The 18,827-nt window shown below is 38.9% G+C and overlaps 1 long non-coding RNA gene across 1 annotated transcript; it reads right to left on the reverse strand.

Moving 5' to 3' along the window:
* Positions 1-14,434: 14,434 nt before the first annotated feature.
* Positions 14,435-15,239, reverse strand: LOC122645480. Its single transcript, XR_006330460.1, has 3 exons — positions 15,170-15,239; positions 14,969-15,056; positions 14,435-14,577 (listed from the first exon to the last, which is right to left on the reverse strand). It is a non-coding gene; the product is annotated as an uncharacterized LOC122645480 (long non-coding RNA).
* Between the last annotated feature and the right edge of the window lie 3,588 nt (positions 15,240-18,827).

Genomic DNA, 18,827 nt, shown 5'->3' on the forward strand with positions numbered 1-18,827 from the left:
GGGTGTTGGACCACCAACGCTTAGCAAGCACACGCACTACCGGGGTGTCCATCTCCGACACAATCAACTTGGTCTTGTACCCCAGACCAATCTGATCAACTCGCGCCCTCACCTTGGGGTATAGCTACATGTACCACTCACGCACCTGATTGGTGTGGTAGTATTTCTTATAGTGATGGCAGTAGAGGTCCTGTAGAAGGAAAAGAGAAAACTAAGAGTCAGTCATATAAAGAAACATACATGCAACATTTACCTAGAATTATATGTCTAATGTGGTATCTAGTTGCTTCACATTGTTTTATGTACCTTTAGGTACCTAAGGTGGTATCTAGTGGATTTGTATCATTTTGTGTACTATTAGGTGCCTAAGGTGGTATCTAGTAGGTGTGCATCGTTTTGTGCCATTAGGTGTCTTAGGTAGTAACTAGTAGTTTGCATCGTTTTATGTGCCTTTAGGTGCCTAAGGTGGTATCTAGTGGTTGTGTATTATTTGGTGTGCCATTAAGTGCCTAAGGTGGTATCTAGTGGTTGTATATTATTTGGTGTGCCATTAAGTGCCTAAGGTGGTTTTTATTGGGTTTGCATCGTTTTGCATGCCCTTAGGTGCCTAAGGTGGTATCTAGTGTGTGTATCATTTGGCATGCCATTAGTTTCCTAAGGTGGTATCTAGTGGGAGGTGTCTAAGGTGGTTTCTAGTGGATGTGTATTGGTTTCCATGACATTAGGTGCCTAAGGTGGTTTCTAGTGGGTGTGTATCGTTTGGCATGCCATTAGGTGGCTTAGGTGATATCTAATGGGTGTGTATTGTTTTGTGTGCCATTAGGTGCCTAAGGTGGTATTTAGTTGGTTTGCATCGATTTGCATGTCATTAGGTGTTTAAGATGGTATCTAGTGGATTTGCATTACTTTGTGTGTCATTAGGTGCCTAAGGTAGTACCTAGTGAATTTGCATCATTTTGTATGTCATTATGTGCTTAAGGTGGTATTTAGTGGATTCACATCGAATTACATGTCATTATAAACCTAGGTGGTGCCTAGTGGATATACATCTTGTTCCGTGATATTGCTGAGCCTTAAAATAGTGTTATTAACGTGTGTGCATCAATGGGCCTAGAATAAGTAAAATAGCATGTAATATACGAACTTTGAAAAACAAAGGAGTTAGGGTACTTACAACATGGTCGCCCTGACCCTAGAAGCAGCATCACTTGTGCTGCCGAATGGTATCCTTCAAGGTTGTCCATGGATACCAGGCAGTACGTGAATCAGAACCGCCTACTCCCATGGGTCACTCGCCAGGTCATGCAGGCTTCCTCGAAGTCATAATGAATAAAAAATTAACACAAACCAGAAAAAGCAAGAACTGGGCTCTGAAAAAAAAATTCGGTAGAGCTCCTCAATAGAAATCAGAGTGAATAAATGAGGGGGCTCCCCCCTATTTTATAGAAGGCAGACCACTTGCGCGCCCAAGTGATCGTAGTGCCATAGTTTGGCTTTTGGGGGAATCTCCCTAGCCTATCCCCTTTGTTCTAGCACTTGTCTCTTGAAACCTTCAAGGTCCCGACAACCCTCACACATGTCCGAAGCCAGTCGAGTGGTGCTGCATCACCCTTATATGATTGAAAACGGTTTAGTGGTGTTGCTCATCCTCATATGATTGAAAATGGTTGAGTGGTGCTGCATCACCCTTATATGATTGAAAGCGGTTGAGCAGTGGTATATTATCACCCTCATATCGGTTGGGAGGTAATGCATCACCCTTATATGGCTGAAGTTTGGTGCTTTATCACCCCTATATACCTGCAACTCTGGGACATATGACCATGCTCTTATAAAAAGGGCCATTTGGGTCGCCAAAGGAGTACAGTTCAAGCCCGATGCTCTTAAGGCATAATCATTTGGATCGCTGAAGGAGTATAATATGAGACCCGATACTCTTAGGCATAGGACCATTAGGGTCGCTAAAAGGAAATATCACCAAAACCTTTACAACGGGTTGATGGACAATGTGACTTGATACATATGTTTTCTACATACTCGCACATGTTTTCAGCATGATTTATCGATCGATTTTCACCGGACTTAGTTTATTGCTCATGTTTTTTGTACCTCCGATACCTCTGAGCAGGGTGTTGGTAGTACATGCTCTTGGGTCATAAAATCATATGTTCTTTTGTCTTCGCCCTTCGATTGTGACACTGGTCTCGGCCAAACATAGGCAAACTGAAGATGATGCATTTTTGCCACCCCCCGATGATGATGACAACAGGACACGGATGAATGTGCCTCTCAGGGAACTTCCCAAGACCTAGAAAATCTTACAAAAACCCAAAAATGCCCTCATCTAATGAGACTAAGCTTACAGTACCCATTTTCCCGGGAAGTGCGCTCCCGAGCTCCTTTTGCTCTAGTTTTAGTGTCCATAGCCTCCTTTCACTCGTCCAGGGGACGTCCCCATTTCCTACCTTGAAAACCTACGATCTCGTTACCCTATCCACAGTCCGGGTCGCCCAAACCCATTTCTACTATCATATACCTATATTCTTCTTCCACATATCCCATGACTCCCAAGTGACTCCTTAAATATTATGTCCGAAGATCGAGCATTTGAATTTCCTATCTCTCGAGATGTCATTACTCTACCCAAAGACCGAGCAGCCAAAGTCCCATTCACAGTCGTTACTCTGCCCGAAGTCCGAGTAGTGAAAAGACCCATTCACAGTTGTTACTCTGCCTGAAGTCAGAGTGACCCGAAGACCATCCTAGCCATTATTCTATCCAACCAAAAGGAAGTAAGCTAATCATCTGTAGGGCTATAAACGGATCGGATTCGGCTCGGATAGTGCTAGATCCGCATCCACATCCGCATTCGATTAGCTATCGGACGGATTCGGATATTGCTAAACGGATATGGATCGGATATTTTATCCGTTTGCATGTAAATATTGCTTTTCGGATAGCTATAGCCTATCCGTATCCGCATCCGTTTAGTTTTCGGACGGATTCGGATAGTGCTAAACGGATACGGACACGGATAGGGAAATGGATTTTGGCTATTCATTTACACCCCTATTCATCTGTCTCCACTTGAGTTCGAGAGATACTTTACATCTCTTATTTTAGCGTTTGTTGGTTGTGAGCAGTTATACATAATCATTTTTCCTTTTATTTGGGTACAATGTAGATCATTAAAGTGATTTGTTTTAGTGTGCATAACACTCTTTAAGATGATATGTTTACTTTTATTTCTTGACTATTGCATTACAAGTTAGCCTTGCATGTTGGGTATAGGATGTATTATCATGGGAAAATATTCAAAAACTAGCATCTAGTATAACGACTGGTATAACCGAGCGGGATACAGTGCTAATATCTTCTCACTCTCGTAACCTAACAACTTACCCAAACTCTCTCACCAAACCAAATGGAATCAGGTAGCCCTTCTTTTTCCTATGGATTGGGCTACCACTCATCGGACCCTAGGCTTGAACCCTAGTTGGTGACTCAACATGTATAAAGCATGACCCCAATCCCCCATTCTTGACAATGAATTTTAAAAGTGAACCCCATAACCCGGGCCTCAAATGGACCACCCCCACATCATAGGGGACGCGAAGGCGAAGGGGCGGACACATTGGAAAAACCTTCCTCGTCACGCCCTCTGAAAAGAACCCTCCACGCAGGGGGGTTAGGTCGCGGAACCCACATAGTGCTACCCTACTATTTTGGCTATTTGGAATGTTACTCAGACTGGTATACCTACCCGTATTCTGTCTACCAAGCTCTCCCATTGTCATTACATCATAAGACATTGGAATGTTGATGTTATTGGGCATTTACAGAAAATAATATATGTTCTTAAGGAAGAATTGACACAGATTTATAGTTTACCTGTTTCAGTTTGATCTCAATTGCAAGAGCAAAAATTCTAAAGGAGTTGGATGAATTATTGGCTAGATAGAAGATATTTTATCACCAAAAATCTCGAGTTTCCTGGCTCCAATGTGGTGACCAAAATACAAATTTTTTTCATGCAAAGACGTGACCAAAATACAAATTTTTTTTCATGCAAAGACAATCCAACAGAGACAGCGGGATAAGATTTTAAAGTTAAAAGTTAATTGAGGGATCCTGGATGAACTTTGAGTAGGAGGTATATTCTTAAGTTCTAAATCATTATACCACTCTTTTCAAGTTAGAAGGAATTGACGAGGAGTCAATGCAAGCAGTACTTCAATAAGTCCATCCTAAGGTGCTTAAGGCTGATAATAAACTGTTATGTTAGCAACTGTCCTTGGACGAGATCAAAAGTATCATATTCTCCATGAGTTCTCTAAAGGGACATGACCCAAATGGTTACCCCCCCCCCCTTTCTTTCAAAATGTTGGGATATCATTCATGTTGATCTTTTTTCCTTAGATAGTGAATTTTTTGAGTTTAGTTATATGTTTGCTTTTTGTAATGATACTTTAGTCTACCTCATCCCTAAAATACGCCAACCAGAATCTATTGATCAATACTAGCCAATCAGTCTATGTGGTATAGCAGTAAAGGTCATTACAAAATTGTTAGCCATAAGACTAAAGAAGATCTTACCACTCTTTTCAAGTTGGAAGGAATCGACGAGGAGTCAATGCACTCTCAGTAGGAGGTATATTCTAATGTTCTAAATCATCATACCACTCTTTTCAGGTTGGAAGGAATTGACGAGGAGTCAATGCAAGCAATACTTCAATAAGTCCATCCTAAGATGCTTGAGGTTGATAATACACTGTTATGTTAGCAACTGTCCTTGGACGAGATCAAGAGTATCCTAATCTCCATGAGTTCTCTAAAGGGGCATGACCCAAATGGTTAACCCCCCCCCTTTTTCTTTCAAAATGTTGGGATATCATTCATGTAGATCTTTTTTCGTTAGATAGTGAATTTTTTGAGTTTAGTTATATGTTTGCTTTTTGTAATGATACTTTAGTCTGTTTCATCCCTAAAATAGGCCAACCAAAATCTATTGATCAATACTAGCCAATCAGTCTTTGTGGTATAGCAGTAAAGGTCATCACAAAATTAAGACTAAAGAAGATCCTACCTAGCATAATTTATGCAGCTTAATCAACTTTCATCCCCAATAGACTCATCTCAAACAATATTTTTACTACTCATGAGGTATTTCACTACATCAAGAAGAAAAAAAAAAAAGGGAAGCAAGAAGCTGATAGTCTTAAAGCTTGACATGAAACAAGCATATGATCGGGTAGAAAGGTGCTTTCTAGAGAATATTTTATTGAAAATGGGTTTTGTGCTAAATTTACAAGCATGGTGATGTCAAGTATGCAATTTGTTTGTTACGTCATTAATGGGGCGAAAAGAGTGACTCCTCGTGGTATCCATCAAAGGGATCCTTTATCTCCAGTTCTTTTTCTCATCTGTACTCAAGGGCTCAATAGCATCTTAGCACAGGCATAATCAGAGAGTATGATTCATGGTATAAAGGTGCGTAATCGGGCAGAAACCATCCCTCGCCTTCTTTTCACAGATGATAGTTTATTGTTTGGTGAAACAAGTTTACAAGAGATTTGCCACCTTCGAGATTTTCTGGATCTCTATTGTAGGGCCAGAGGGCAAGCGGTTAATTTCAAGAAATCTTCTATATCATTCAGTCTCAATACCTCAATGCCGTTTAAGAGATGGTTCTCAAGAGTGCTAAAAATATCTTACAATGATGACCCAAGGAAATATTTGGGCCTCTCTATTGAGATTACGTCAACAATGCAAAAGAGTTTCAAGAGATCATTGACCATACGAGTAGCATAATGCATGGTTGGACTCAACATTTACTTTCTTAGGCGGGAAAATAGTTACTTCTCAAGTAGTCATTTTTTCTATATCAAATTTTGCAACTTCCCTTTCCAAGTGATCAGAGTCATATCACAAGCAAATCAGGCAAAAATCAGACAAGTTTTTTGGGGATTCAAAGGATCATCAAAATAAAATCCATTGGATTCCGTGGAAGAGGCTTTGTAACTCAAAAGAAATGGGAGAGCTTTGTTTTCATGATCCAAAGTTGCATAATTGTGCTTTATTAGTTAAATTTACTTGGAGATTACTTCATGAACTGGAATCTTCTTGGGCATTGTTCATGAAATTAGTTTATTTTTCCAATGGTGAATTTTTATCAGCAACATGCGGAAACCAACCTTCTTGGGCGTGGCACAGTATTCTAGAAGGGAAGAAACAGGGGAGAAAGTGCATATTTGGGAGGATAATTGGATGCCATTGTTGCCAAGTTTCAGTATTGGAAAGCCTTGTCCACCAGAGTGTTCGCTTATATGGGTTTCTGAGTTTATAGATCAATAGAATTGGACATTGAAAACTGCTCTTATTGGATGTCTTTTCCATCCAGTTGAAGCTACGTCAATTTTGAAGATTCCTCTTGTGCTCTTGCCTCATGAGGATTAGTTGGTTTGGAGCACTTCTGAAGATGGTCATTTCACAGTGAAGTCTGCTTATCATCTTCAATGTAACCAGGAGAAACTGAAGGATAACCCTAGTCCATCATCTTCCAAGGTTTGGTGTGTGGCAGTACTCCATCATCAGTTTGGAAAAGAATTTGGAAGTATCATACTTTACCTAAAGTAAGAAACTTGCTTTGGCAAGCATACGCATTGGGTTTGGCTTCGGGGGAGGGGTTGAAACAGCAGCAAATCCCAATTGATGCTTCATGCCCGAGATGTGATAGTGCCGCGTAGACTCCAACTCATAACTTGTTATCATGTCCTTTTGCTTAGGCTGTATGGTTTGGCAACTCATTATCACACAGGGACAATGCTTCAAGTGATCCTTCTATCCAATCTTGGATAGAGAGTTGGTCTTATTTTGTTCGATATGGAAACAAGCGAGGATGGGAGATTGTAGGTTATATGGTTTTGTTGCATAGTACATATGCCGACCGATGAGTGATTTGATTTTTGTACAGAAGATTTGGTCTCCTTTTAAGGTTAGAGCAGCTACTCAAAAGGCTCAAGGTCCTCATGCAGTTAAATTGTGAACATTAATGTCAACTCCAATGCCTATTCGACACTATAAGCCTCTCTACTCAACACAAGGTTGCTTTATGTGCTGATAAAGCCAATCCTGCATCAGTTATTAAGATTGTCATGAGATGGTTGACTGATCTTAACATCTATCCCCCAGAACAAACAGCAAATCAAGACCACATCTCCCAGTGCACACACACTATCACTAACACTTTATTACCTGCTAACATTAATTTCCAATTCCCTGGTTTACTGATAGTAGGAATTTTTGAACGCGCACTTAATCTAGCTCAGTGGGCTTTTTATATTTTGTTAGATGAACACCATATGCTAACAGATGCAGGTAGATTATAGACTACTGATAGCACTGAAGCTGAACTGGTTGGACTCTTCCATGGATGGCAAACAGCAAGACAGGAAAACATTAAGCTGAAGAGCCTATGGACCACAAACAAGAAAATATATGACATGCTTAAATATCCTTTCTCAATCCCCATCCCCTAGACTTCAATCGGTATCTACTGTGAACTCATAGATCAAACTCAGAACTTTGATAGCTTAGGACTTAAACTATATACTACCAACTCCCAAAACAATGGTTAATTAGGACTATAGCCTTTTTCGTTTTGTCGTTTATATATATATATACTAGTAAACACGCACGTGCAAATGCACGTGTAAGCATTTGTTAAGTGGTGGAGGGCTATTTTTTTGGTTTTATAAGGTAATAAGACTTTCTCAATGTGCAAAATAGTATCAAGTACTTACTCTTTTCAATACACATTGATGCATATCATAAAACATTTTTTTTTTATAAGATATCATAAAACATTATGATATAGAAAAATGAGACAATAAAGTAGAAATAAATATTAATAAATTCACACTAAAGTTGCAGTGGTAGATAGCTTCGTAGTTTGTAGCAAGTGATTTTGCAAAGACTGAAATGACAATTGAGTTGATACAAGACTAAAGCATTTAAAAGATCATCAAGATTTTCTATCCGTTGAAAACTCCTTTCTTAAAATGGGTCAAGATAATTCAACCAATAAGAGAAATTAACTAAATTAAAATTTTTTTTTAAATGGAAACTATGGGTTGAAAGAAAAGATTTATATTTTTAGACTTTCATAAATGTTCTGTAATAATATAAAATCAAAACTTTCACAATTTCTTTTTTGAACTGTTTATGGATTGGGATATTTATTGTTCTAATACTACGACATGATTCTCTAATTATTTCTAGATATTTTAACAATCCATAATTTCACAGCATTTGAACCAAATAAGGTCCAATAATGTTTGACCCAAATAAGTACCAAGTCTTTTATACTTCAAATTGGCATGAATGATGAAGAGAGAGAGAATTAAGCTCTAAAGATACAACACGAATTAATAATTTACAAAGATCATTAAAAAGAGTTTATGGGAACAACACAAGAAGAATATAACAAAGTCATCCTGAAGAAAAATATGCACTAAGAACTATAAAATAACAAAGAACCTATACTCAAAATTAAACAAGTTAGCCAAGTTAGCTAGAGACACAATTATACAAGCTAATGGGTTATCTACATCATGAAATACCAATTCCCATGACACTACAATTGAGGTTAAAATGAAAATATAGATAATGGATTTGGTGGATTCAAACCACCATCCTCTTGAAGTATGAAGTCATTTCCACACCCCAAGTACTCTGCCAATTGAGCTAAAGACCCATATTTAATATTTGTGAAATCAGGAAAAGAAGAATGTTTTTAACCAGCTAGATTAATTTGCTAACAAAAACCCCTACTTGTGAAAGGAAGAGTGAAACCCATGTCTTAGGTGACAAGAGAAAAAGCATGTGAATTTTTACAAGATAAAAAAACTTCAACGCTACCAAACTAAGCAATTTTAGAGAGAGAGAGAGAGAGAGAGAGAGAGAGAGAGAATGGAGATCTATTGCTCTACCAATATGGACAATCTTCAGTTTGACTCCTTCCAACATAGGTTGTAACACTAAAAAGGCATCACATTTTCCAGCAACATTTTTCCTTTGCATCCTTCAAACTTCTTCTTCCCCATTATTCCAATAGGAATAGGATAAAGGGAAGCCTTTTGAAAAAGAAAAAAAAGTTGAATTTTCCGTCGAAATGATTCAGATTTATCTGACACAAAATCGTGGAAAAATCGACCGATCCCTTTCACATTTTGTACTTTAGCATATCAAATTGCTAAAGTTCACACCCAGTATGAAGCCAATGTTGAACACATAGTGCAGATGGCAGTGACTGTGTGCTGGTTGTCATTGTTGTCAACATAGTGCATGTGTGTTGTTGTGGTCAACACAATGCATCTTGGTACAGTTACAGTGCTCAGGTCAGTTCAGGTAGCATTCTAGTTGAGTAGACATGCTTATGGGAGTGCAGGCAGTGACTGGATAGTATCCCCACCATCCCCAGTAGTTCTTACAGTGTTCACAACGGCAGTGATATCATTACAGGGGTTTGGCAGTGTATACAAAGGTCCCATAGTGTTTGGGAGTCATCCAGGGGCATTTTCATCATTTGACAGTGATGTGACATGTTGACAATGATGTTGGAGCATCCGAGAATTATGTGGCAGCATAAGATTGTTCATTGCAGTGTTTGGAAGCCATAAACAGCCTTGGGTGAAGGCTAGGTGGATTAAGAATGTTGATTTCATAGGTTTTCGCATTAGCAGCGTGTTCGTCGGTATTTTCGGAGGGTGTAATGGTGGAACTGGGTGGAGCATTCAACATGAATATTTTAGTTCGTAGAGTCCTCTTCGAAACGCAACTAGAATCGCGCAATTTCGACTTCGGACGGCGAAGTTACATCAATTCCCATTTGGTCACCTAAAATGAAGGGCATTTTAGTCAATCCGATTGGTTTTTGGATTCCCTGAGGAAATCAGTAAGGATTTTTCTGATGTGGCTATTTTTTATTGGTAGTACTCATCGTCACGGACATGTGGCCGCAAACGGCGCTCAAATCGGAGCTAAAATGAAGAAGTTATGGCCTAGATTCCGTTTTGGGTGTTCTGGTTGGTCAAGGAGATAAAAGATTCTGATCGTGCGATCTACATTGTTTCAAGTTTTTGAAATTTGAATGTGCGGTCCATATTAATTCAGATCTGTAGACCCTGTGGTCCCTGATTGAGTGTAGCGCCTGCATATGAAGCACCTCACAGAGATTCTGTTTCGAAGGCATCTGTTGCGCCTCGTTTAAGCCTAACAGTGATGATGAGATCGACGGTCAAGACTTATTCCCGCCTTCACGGACAGATCTGACGGCTCACAGACCATCACACGACACAGCCAATAGGAGCGCGAAACTTCGCCTGCTACTGTCAGCCGTTGACGATTGACTTGCTGACACGATCTGAAGCGATCTGACTGTTTCAAGTTCTTCGATTCTGATCCAGCGGTTCCTTCTATGCGTGATACTGTACGTGTGCTACACGGAATCAAACGGCGTTAAGGTGTTGCGCGTGCACGCATGACTCTCCCTCAAGATTCCATTTCAAGTCCTACGAATGGCCTAACTTCAAAACGCGATATCTCACTCATCCGGTATTGAAATGAGGTGATCTTTTTTTTTAATTTTGGGTGATTTTTCGAGAGCTATCTGTTGGTGCATTCAGAGAAGAGAGAAGAGAAGCAGAGATTGCTGGAATACGGGTTGCAGCCCTAATTAGGTGATGTGTGCATTCATGGCTTGAGTCACCTTCTCCATCTCATGTATTCAGCCTTCCTAGAAGCCATTGATAGCCTGAAATCATAGTTTCAGCACACCTCCCTTTGTGGTTGTAGCCAAGGAAGAAAGGGGAAAAGAGAAAGGAAAAAAGAAAGAAAGAAGGAAGGAAGAAAGAAGAAGAGTAAAAGAAGAAGAAGGAAAGGGGAATGAGATAAAGCAATAAGGTTGAAGCTCATCTCACATTCCGTGAAGGTTTAGTGCAAAAAGAAAGAAAGGAAGAAGAAAGAAAGAAAAAGGAAAGGAAAGAAAAAGAAGAGAAAAGAAAAGAAAGGAAAGGAAAGGAAAAGAAGAGAAAAGAAAAGAAAGGGAAGGAAATAGAAGGAAAAGAAAGAAAAGGAAGAAGACAGTGGTTTCCCACACTGCCAGAAACCACTCCAGGACTCCAGTGACAGAGTACACTTGAAGATTCTAGTTCTCCATCAAATTGGGAGAAATTGAAGATTCCAGTGAGCCACCTGAGTTGCCAAACTCCATCACCGGACATCAGTGATCAGAGACAGTGCATGGTTGTGAGATTTTTTACACTTTATTGTCTGTTGTGTTTGATATACTATATTTCCATTGCATATGCTAGCTAGATTATACTGCCATAAACCTATGCTATGTGGATTTCATTGTAGGGCATTTGTATAAATCCAATTGTTTTTATTGAGTTGTCAAGTTGCATCTGGACACAGTGCTGGTTACCAGTGGGTGCTGGGAAAACCATTGGGGGTAACACCCTTGTCTCTATACTTAGGGATAGAAGCAGGTCAGATGTCCTGAGTCATAAGTGTGACTAAAACATCATTTGCCGTGGGTGCGGCCTCTCAGTTTTATGCTGGAAAAATTAGTGATTAGTAGATGCTGAGGTCCAAGTGACCATTACTCTGTGCACCCACAACAAACTATCGAAGCACCTATTTCTTTGTGTTGTGGATGATTACTTGCCTTTGTTAGAAGTGCTTTTCTGCAGGATGGGTGTACACACCTGGTAGAGCCTTTGACAGTCCGGTTGGGGTGTGTATGTGTAAATGTATGCCATCAGTGAGGTCCTCCAGTTGTGATTGAGTCAGTGTGCTTGAGTGAGGGATCTCCAACAGTTGACATAGCAGCTCTGGTAGCACTTTTTTTAGCAGCTCTTGGCAGTAGTATCAGTGACTGTGGTTGTATGAGACTGAGTCAGGATTGCTATTAGAGTGTGCTTGTGTGCCTGTGTGTCTTTTGAGAAGACTGTGTGGGTAGTTGTGGTGAGAGTATTAAAGATCTCAACAGATGAACTGGGAGTGAAACTGTTGAGGGAAAAGATTTTTAGAGTCCACTGATTCATCCCCCCCCCCCCCTGTCAGTGGCCATCACTGTTCAACAGCCAACATCACTTTCAAGTACGGCTTGGTAAAAGTTTGGAACTTGGTAAACTTATATAAATTAAGAGGTAAAGAATTCTCCAAGTTTTGGGTTCATGATCTACAAATGATCACAAGAAGCTGCCAAACTATACATGCTCTGACTCTCTTCATAAACTGTTATCTTCCTCCCATCAATGTTAAACCCACTCACATAACAAACCTTTATTCATAGCTGTCACTCTCCTAGTACCGATTCCTCAAGTTGGTTTTGGTTCTATATTAAATAAAATCAATAAGCCTGATTCCAATTATTTCAATCAGCAAATCTTGTTTGGCTGCTCTGTTTGTGGTTACAAGGTGATCTCTGTTTGTGGTTACAAGGTGATCGATATGGGTGCAATTACAAACATCCAAGGCACCAATTAATGTTTGAAGCTTCTGCCAAGATAAACCAGTTTAACAACAAAATTAGAATGAAGTACAAGATGGGTTCCAAATTTTTTTTCAATAAATTTTAATCTAAAAGAAAGAAATAGCATAATGATGATAATGGTAGTTAGATCGAAATTCACGAGATATGGCTCAAAGGTGTCAAATCCAATAACAAATCATCAAAGTGTCAAAATCCAAATAAAGCCAAAGACACCAACAATACTAACAGCAGAAGATGAATCAGAAAGGCTAGCTTTTTTCTGAAAAGAACATAGGGTACCCTTGTTTGTTAGGGACAAAGAGGCTAGTGATGCTGGGATCATAGTTGCTGATCATAACTTACATGGTTCCATTGTTGAGATCGAAGAGCTCTGGCTTGCCTTGCTTGGAGAGAGAGAGAGGGGAACTTGGGAGAGGAAAGAGGGGTATAGAGTTGGGAATTGGGATAAGTTTGAGAGAGAAGGAAAGTGGAAAGAGAGAATAAAGTGAAAATAGAGAATACGGTAAGAGGGAGTGAGGGATAAATTATACCATAAAGGTTTTTTTCTCATTTTCTTTCTTTTATTTTTTGTGGATACTGCTAATAGAACCATGAGTACGCTGGCTAGGAAACCTTTGGGGACATAAATAGATTAGGAAAATTAACAGAAGATGGTATTTCTAGACTCAAAGTTCTTGGTGGCATAATATTTCAAGTTTGAAGAAAATATTTTGCAGAAGAAAAAGAAAACCAAAAATTATATATTTCAAAGAGCTATGGTAGAAGAGGGCGGATACCCAAATTATCCAAGAGGATGCTTGGATTACAGAAGAGGACAATGATATTGAAAGAAACAGCAGGAGACAGAATAAACTCACACTTCTGATATGCCTCTCCTTAGGAGGGAATTCAACGTGATTCATGGCTTTCATGATCCCAGTAGCATCAACGTCCTTCAATAAGAAAAATCTCTGAAATTGTATTAAGAATAAAAACCATTAATAGACAAAATGGAGACCAATCAAACAGCAAACAACTAACTTTATTCCAGGGAAGAGGTGTGAAAGGGAGAGAGGGGATGTGGTCATTTAGCAAATTAAGTTTAAAAAAAAAAAAAAAAGCGAATGCAAAATTTTAAATAGCTGTATTTGGATATATAGAAGGAAGCCAAAGAAGATTTATAATTTACCTTTTGCAAGTTAAAATGATTTTGGAGTAAATGGCATTAACCTTTCATCTTGTTGGAGGCCTAATTGATTGCCTTGTCTTGCTGCCATCAGCCATCTCTACACAGGGCGTGCCAAATTTTAGGTTTGCTGTTCTTCTTTGCCAATAAAAGAAGGTAACATACCTACAAGATCACGAATTGAATCAATCTTAAGAGAGATAAATGTAAGAGTGAATCTATGAATCCTCCTTTGTCTAGATAGAGGGGTAGTCAAGACTCTTAAGAGTTAATGAGAAAAGATGGAACTATTGAGAGAAATCCGTTTGGAGAAAGAGAGAGCTATCGTATTATGAGAGTTGCAGGATGACAGGCATACATGGTTTCAATTAGGGTAGATACACCAAAGTCCGGCTTAACATGAACCATGGCTACGGCAACTACAGAGACCATTAGGATTCAAAGAATGGGGCTAAGGGCTCCCATGCTACGGCTTCTTCTGGCCTCAACAAATCTCCAATAGCTTTAACAATTGACTTCAGTTGGAGGCACTCTTGGTGACACCTGCTTAGCATGAATTCTTCGATTAGGCCTGCAGCGTCATATGGTGGCTGGCTATCATAAACGGTGAACTTGGTCCCTAAAAAATTTGACCTGGAAATGTATGTGTATTAATTATTGAGATCATGATGGAAGAATACAACACTCAAGAATTGCAAGAATTATACATCAAACTTGCCTCTCAGGTTTCCAACACATGTATTGCTTGCATGAGAGAAATCATTTGCATCCAAGGATATCACAAAATCTGTACTTGTTGCCCTTCTAGTCTTCCTTGCTACAAACAACAATTTTCCATTCTCCCCCAACAGAGCTGATTAAAACATACAATGTTAGTTAGATATCCAGTGGCATTTTCATCACAACAAAGAATTTTGAAAGTTGTGCAAAATCAAAGGTTGGTACCATTATATCACAATTTCTAGACTCGAGGAAAATATTAAACTCCAAGATGAACACCTACTCTAAGGTGTCTTATATAACAGGAAGTGCAGAAATGCATCTTTGCAGTTAGCAACTCCCTCTCTTTCCCTCTTTCTATATGAAGCAAGTGCCTAAGTAATCCTTTTGTTAATATCCGGAATTTTCAATCAGCACTTCAAACTCCAATCACATGCGACTATCTAATAAACGAAGAAGAAAGCATAAGAAAGTAAACGCTGCAGGCCAAGCAATAAATGGCAATAATTTGTGAGAATACCAACCAGGGGTCAGACCAAGATACAGTCGATAAGTAGAAGTTGCTCTCTCCCTTCTTATGAAGCACTGCATCGGAGAATCACGCAAGCCCGACTACCAAAGTTTTAAGAAATAAAATCAGCAAGCAATCGGGACTACAGAAATAAAACCGAGGAAGCAAAACCAGGAAGGATAGAGCCCGTAGGAGATAAGTAAACAAAATTCACCTGTTTCAAAGATATTGGAAATGTGAGCCTCCCACTTTTTTCTGGTGTCTTCACAACCTCTTTTGTAATTTCTCTCCATGACCTGCAAACAGAAGTACAAGCAACCACATGCCTCCATGCAGGTGTAGGCATAAACTACAGTCCAGGGATGAAACCATGGTTCCCTAGGAAAACCAATTATAAATCAATTAGGGTATTGCACGCCCTAGGTTATCCCATAGTGTCCCATTTAATTTTTAGGATTTCCCGTGCCCCATTTAATTTTTAGGGTTTCTCATGATTGCCGATGGGAACCCTAGTGCATCCCTGTTAGGGTTTCTCCTTCCCTTATGTGTCCCACGCAAATTATAGAACACATTAGGGACAAAGAAAATATATCTCTAGTCATCACATGCCAAAAGGGATCCATCTCATACTCGAATGCGTAGCGGAAATAAATCGATTCGAGTTTCTTTCGCATCCCATAAATATTAATAATCAATAAACTGAAGGAATTAATAAAGAACTGCTAACTTGATGAGCCTCAAGTGTTGCTCCTCCAATAGACAATGGCTCTTCCTCCAGTAAGCACTCCAAGCAAACAGATCTGAACCTCCAATGGTGCTACCAAGGTTCTTCAAGCCAATCCCAGATGCTCTCGAACTCTTCAGCACAGATCTAAGGTTTCTCAAACCCTAACTCTCAAACACAGATGAGAGAAGCAAGAAGAAGAAGAGAGATCACAAGAGGGAGAGAGAGAGAGACCAAAACGTAGGAGAGAGAGTGTCTGCCAAAAACGTGGAGAGCAAGCTCTCCCTTCTGTGTTTTGGTCCCCTATTTATAATAATAAGATTTAATTAAATCCTAGATATATTTAATAAAGCCCTAGTGAGAGTCAGACTCTCTCTCTCTCAATTTGGCAGTTCTGTTTAAACTCAAAGTGCTATACAGGTGAAAAAGCAGAATCTAATAGGGAAAGTATTAATTAATTACTTTATTTAATATTTAATGAATAATTACAATTAGCACCATATCCATTAATTAAATAAAGTACTAATTAAATTAATAAATTCCAAATAACTCCCTATATGATAACTATTTATCATATACAACCCCCCCCTAATCAACACCATCATTATGGAATCTAGGGCATGTACGCGTGTACTGCCAAACCCCAATCCATAGTACATGTCCATATTCGAGCGTCTATGCATCTGATCAGATCCCGCAGAACTCGATAAAACACTTTGTTCAAATAATTATAAATAATCTATCATTTTATGTAAAATAGATTTTTGCAAAACCATTTCCGAAACAGCACTGGATCCAGATTTTGATTCAACCATACACAGACAGTCTCAATCTTGGTGTTCCCCAATCGGGCAGTGGTGACCATGTTGGATAACTCCTTCACTCACAAAGTGTTCACGTATTCCCAAAACACCGACTTTGACTCGCTTGAGTCTCAATCATTGATGAACCAAAGAATGCGATCACACTTTGCAGTGACAGGGTTCCTTCAGGCACAGGGTGTCAGTGACACATGTCTATCCCTTCCTACATCTGACAGTAATACATGAGAGAATCAACAAAGTAGATTCTTCGCCAATGCACACATCAAACATGTGAGCACTCGCATTCGTACCCTAACATCACATGTCTAGACATACCCAATGCGACTACCATATGATTAGGGTGCCTAGCCCATACCCTAGTCGTGACTACCATTTTAAGTAAAACTTAGAGACACATAACGCTCAAAAAGTTTATATCGCATGTGATAATATTAAACTAAAATGTATAAAAGTTCAATACAAAGGTGAATCGAGTTGAACCGGACCGAACCGGATTTTTTGGACACACACTTGTCCAACAGCTGGTCATGTTGTCTCGCTCACCTCTAGTCTCTGAATGACATCCAAAAGCGGCTTCGGCGGCAGGTTCGCCCAACGGCTCTGTTGAAGGGATCCAACAGGCAAACAAGAACCATCAGAGTTGACGTACGATTTGGTACGACCGTCAGAGTTGATGTGCGATCTGGAGCGGATGTGGGAATGCTTCCCTTCTACCCGTCTCAGCGAGAAGTTCCCAATCCCATCTCTCATCTCTTTCAGCTCCCGAACAATACTTTTGAACGACATTGGAACCGCACTGAATGTTCCTTTAAATATTCCAAATCGAAAATTAAAACCAAAAAAGTAGATTAGGTAAAAAAATAAAACTATAGATGAGATTTGGCAGATCTAGGAGAGGAAACTGTCGCACAAGAATCACATAAGCTGAATTTTGATTAAAAGAAAAAGATTTAAGATTTATGTTTTCATTTCCCTTAAAGACTTACTTGGTGGCGATATGACTTCGTTTGAAATCTCAAATGAGAATCCGAAGTTTCAAACTTAATGGAGAAATCAGATGACCGACGAAGAAGCGTTAGATCAGTGCAGAGTAACAACCAACAGTAACAGGCAGGCAGCATCAAAGCCACAACACAACAGAGCGCGCGATTTAGATAGCCGCTTTGGGTGTGGTAGACAAAGGGCAGATTGTCGGAGAGAGAGAACTTCAATCGAAATAAAACCTTGACGTGTGATGTGGAGAGAGAAAGAAGGAGGAGGAAGAATGCAAAGGAAATCGAGGAAATAAGTGGGGGGAGATAAAAATGGAAAGAAATATGCTAAAGGGATTCTTTTTTCCTATAATCGCAAATCTGGCAGATTTCTAATTATAATTAAGGTAGAGAAGACTGGGAAAAGAAATAGAGATATGGGAAGAGCAGTGATCTCTAGGGGGGGAGAGAGAGAGAGAGAGAGACATGGAATGGGAGGAGCAAATCTAAAGTTTTCTAAAAATGAAAAAGATTTTTTTATTTTTTATTTTTTATAAATATATAAAGAGTTGACAGTAAGGGTACCATAAATTTGTGAAAAATACAAAGAAATGAGAAAAAATTTAATGATAGAGAAATAATATTTAAAAAAGAAATTTTTAATTGCCTTAATTTTATGAGAGAGAATTGGAGAGATTTTCTCTCCATAATTGTTAACTGATTTACTTTTGGTAAATCTAATTTTGTGGAGAGATTTGCTTTAAATAATAATAAATATTATTAATATTAATTATTACTAAGGATACCTAAGATTATGAAATTATAAAAAAGAATGACATAAAGATTAAGAATTGAAGAATAGAATTTTAGATAAGAATGAAGGATAGAATAGGTAACTGAAAGATTTGCCACAACGTGCTTTTATATAATAGTATGATAGTATGATATGACATATGTTTCTTATAAAAAAAAAAAAAAAAACTCCAATGCCTATTCGAATGGTATCCATGTTTGGATGCCTCACTTTTCATTCCAAAAACTCAATATTGATGCATTTTGGAGTGATCATAGCAAGGAAGAATAGGGGTTGTGAACAAAGATCTCCTCGGGCAATTATGCATTGCAAAGTCTGAACCAATGTGTTTTGATTCTATTCTTATGGGCGAAGCAATGGCTGTTCGACGTGGTTTATTGGAGGTTCTAGGTGATTGAATAGAGAGAATTATAGTTTCATCAAAACAAAAAAATAGTAGAGAGGCTTATAGTGGGAACGGATTGTAAAAAAACTCCATTCATATGTCATTGGCACTTCCCCAAATATTTTTTTATCTGGGCAATCTATGATTGGAGACA

Source organism: Telopea speciosissima, chromosome 1 (assembly GCF_018873765.1).
Source record: "Telopea speciosissima isolate NSW1024214 ecotype Mountain lineage chromosome 1, Tspe_v1, whole genome shotgun sequence".
Taxonomy (NCBI): Eukaryota; Viridiplantae; Streptophyta; class Magnoliopsida; order Proteales; family Proteaceae; genus Telopea; species Telopea speciosissima.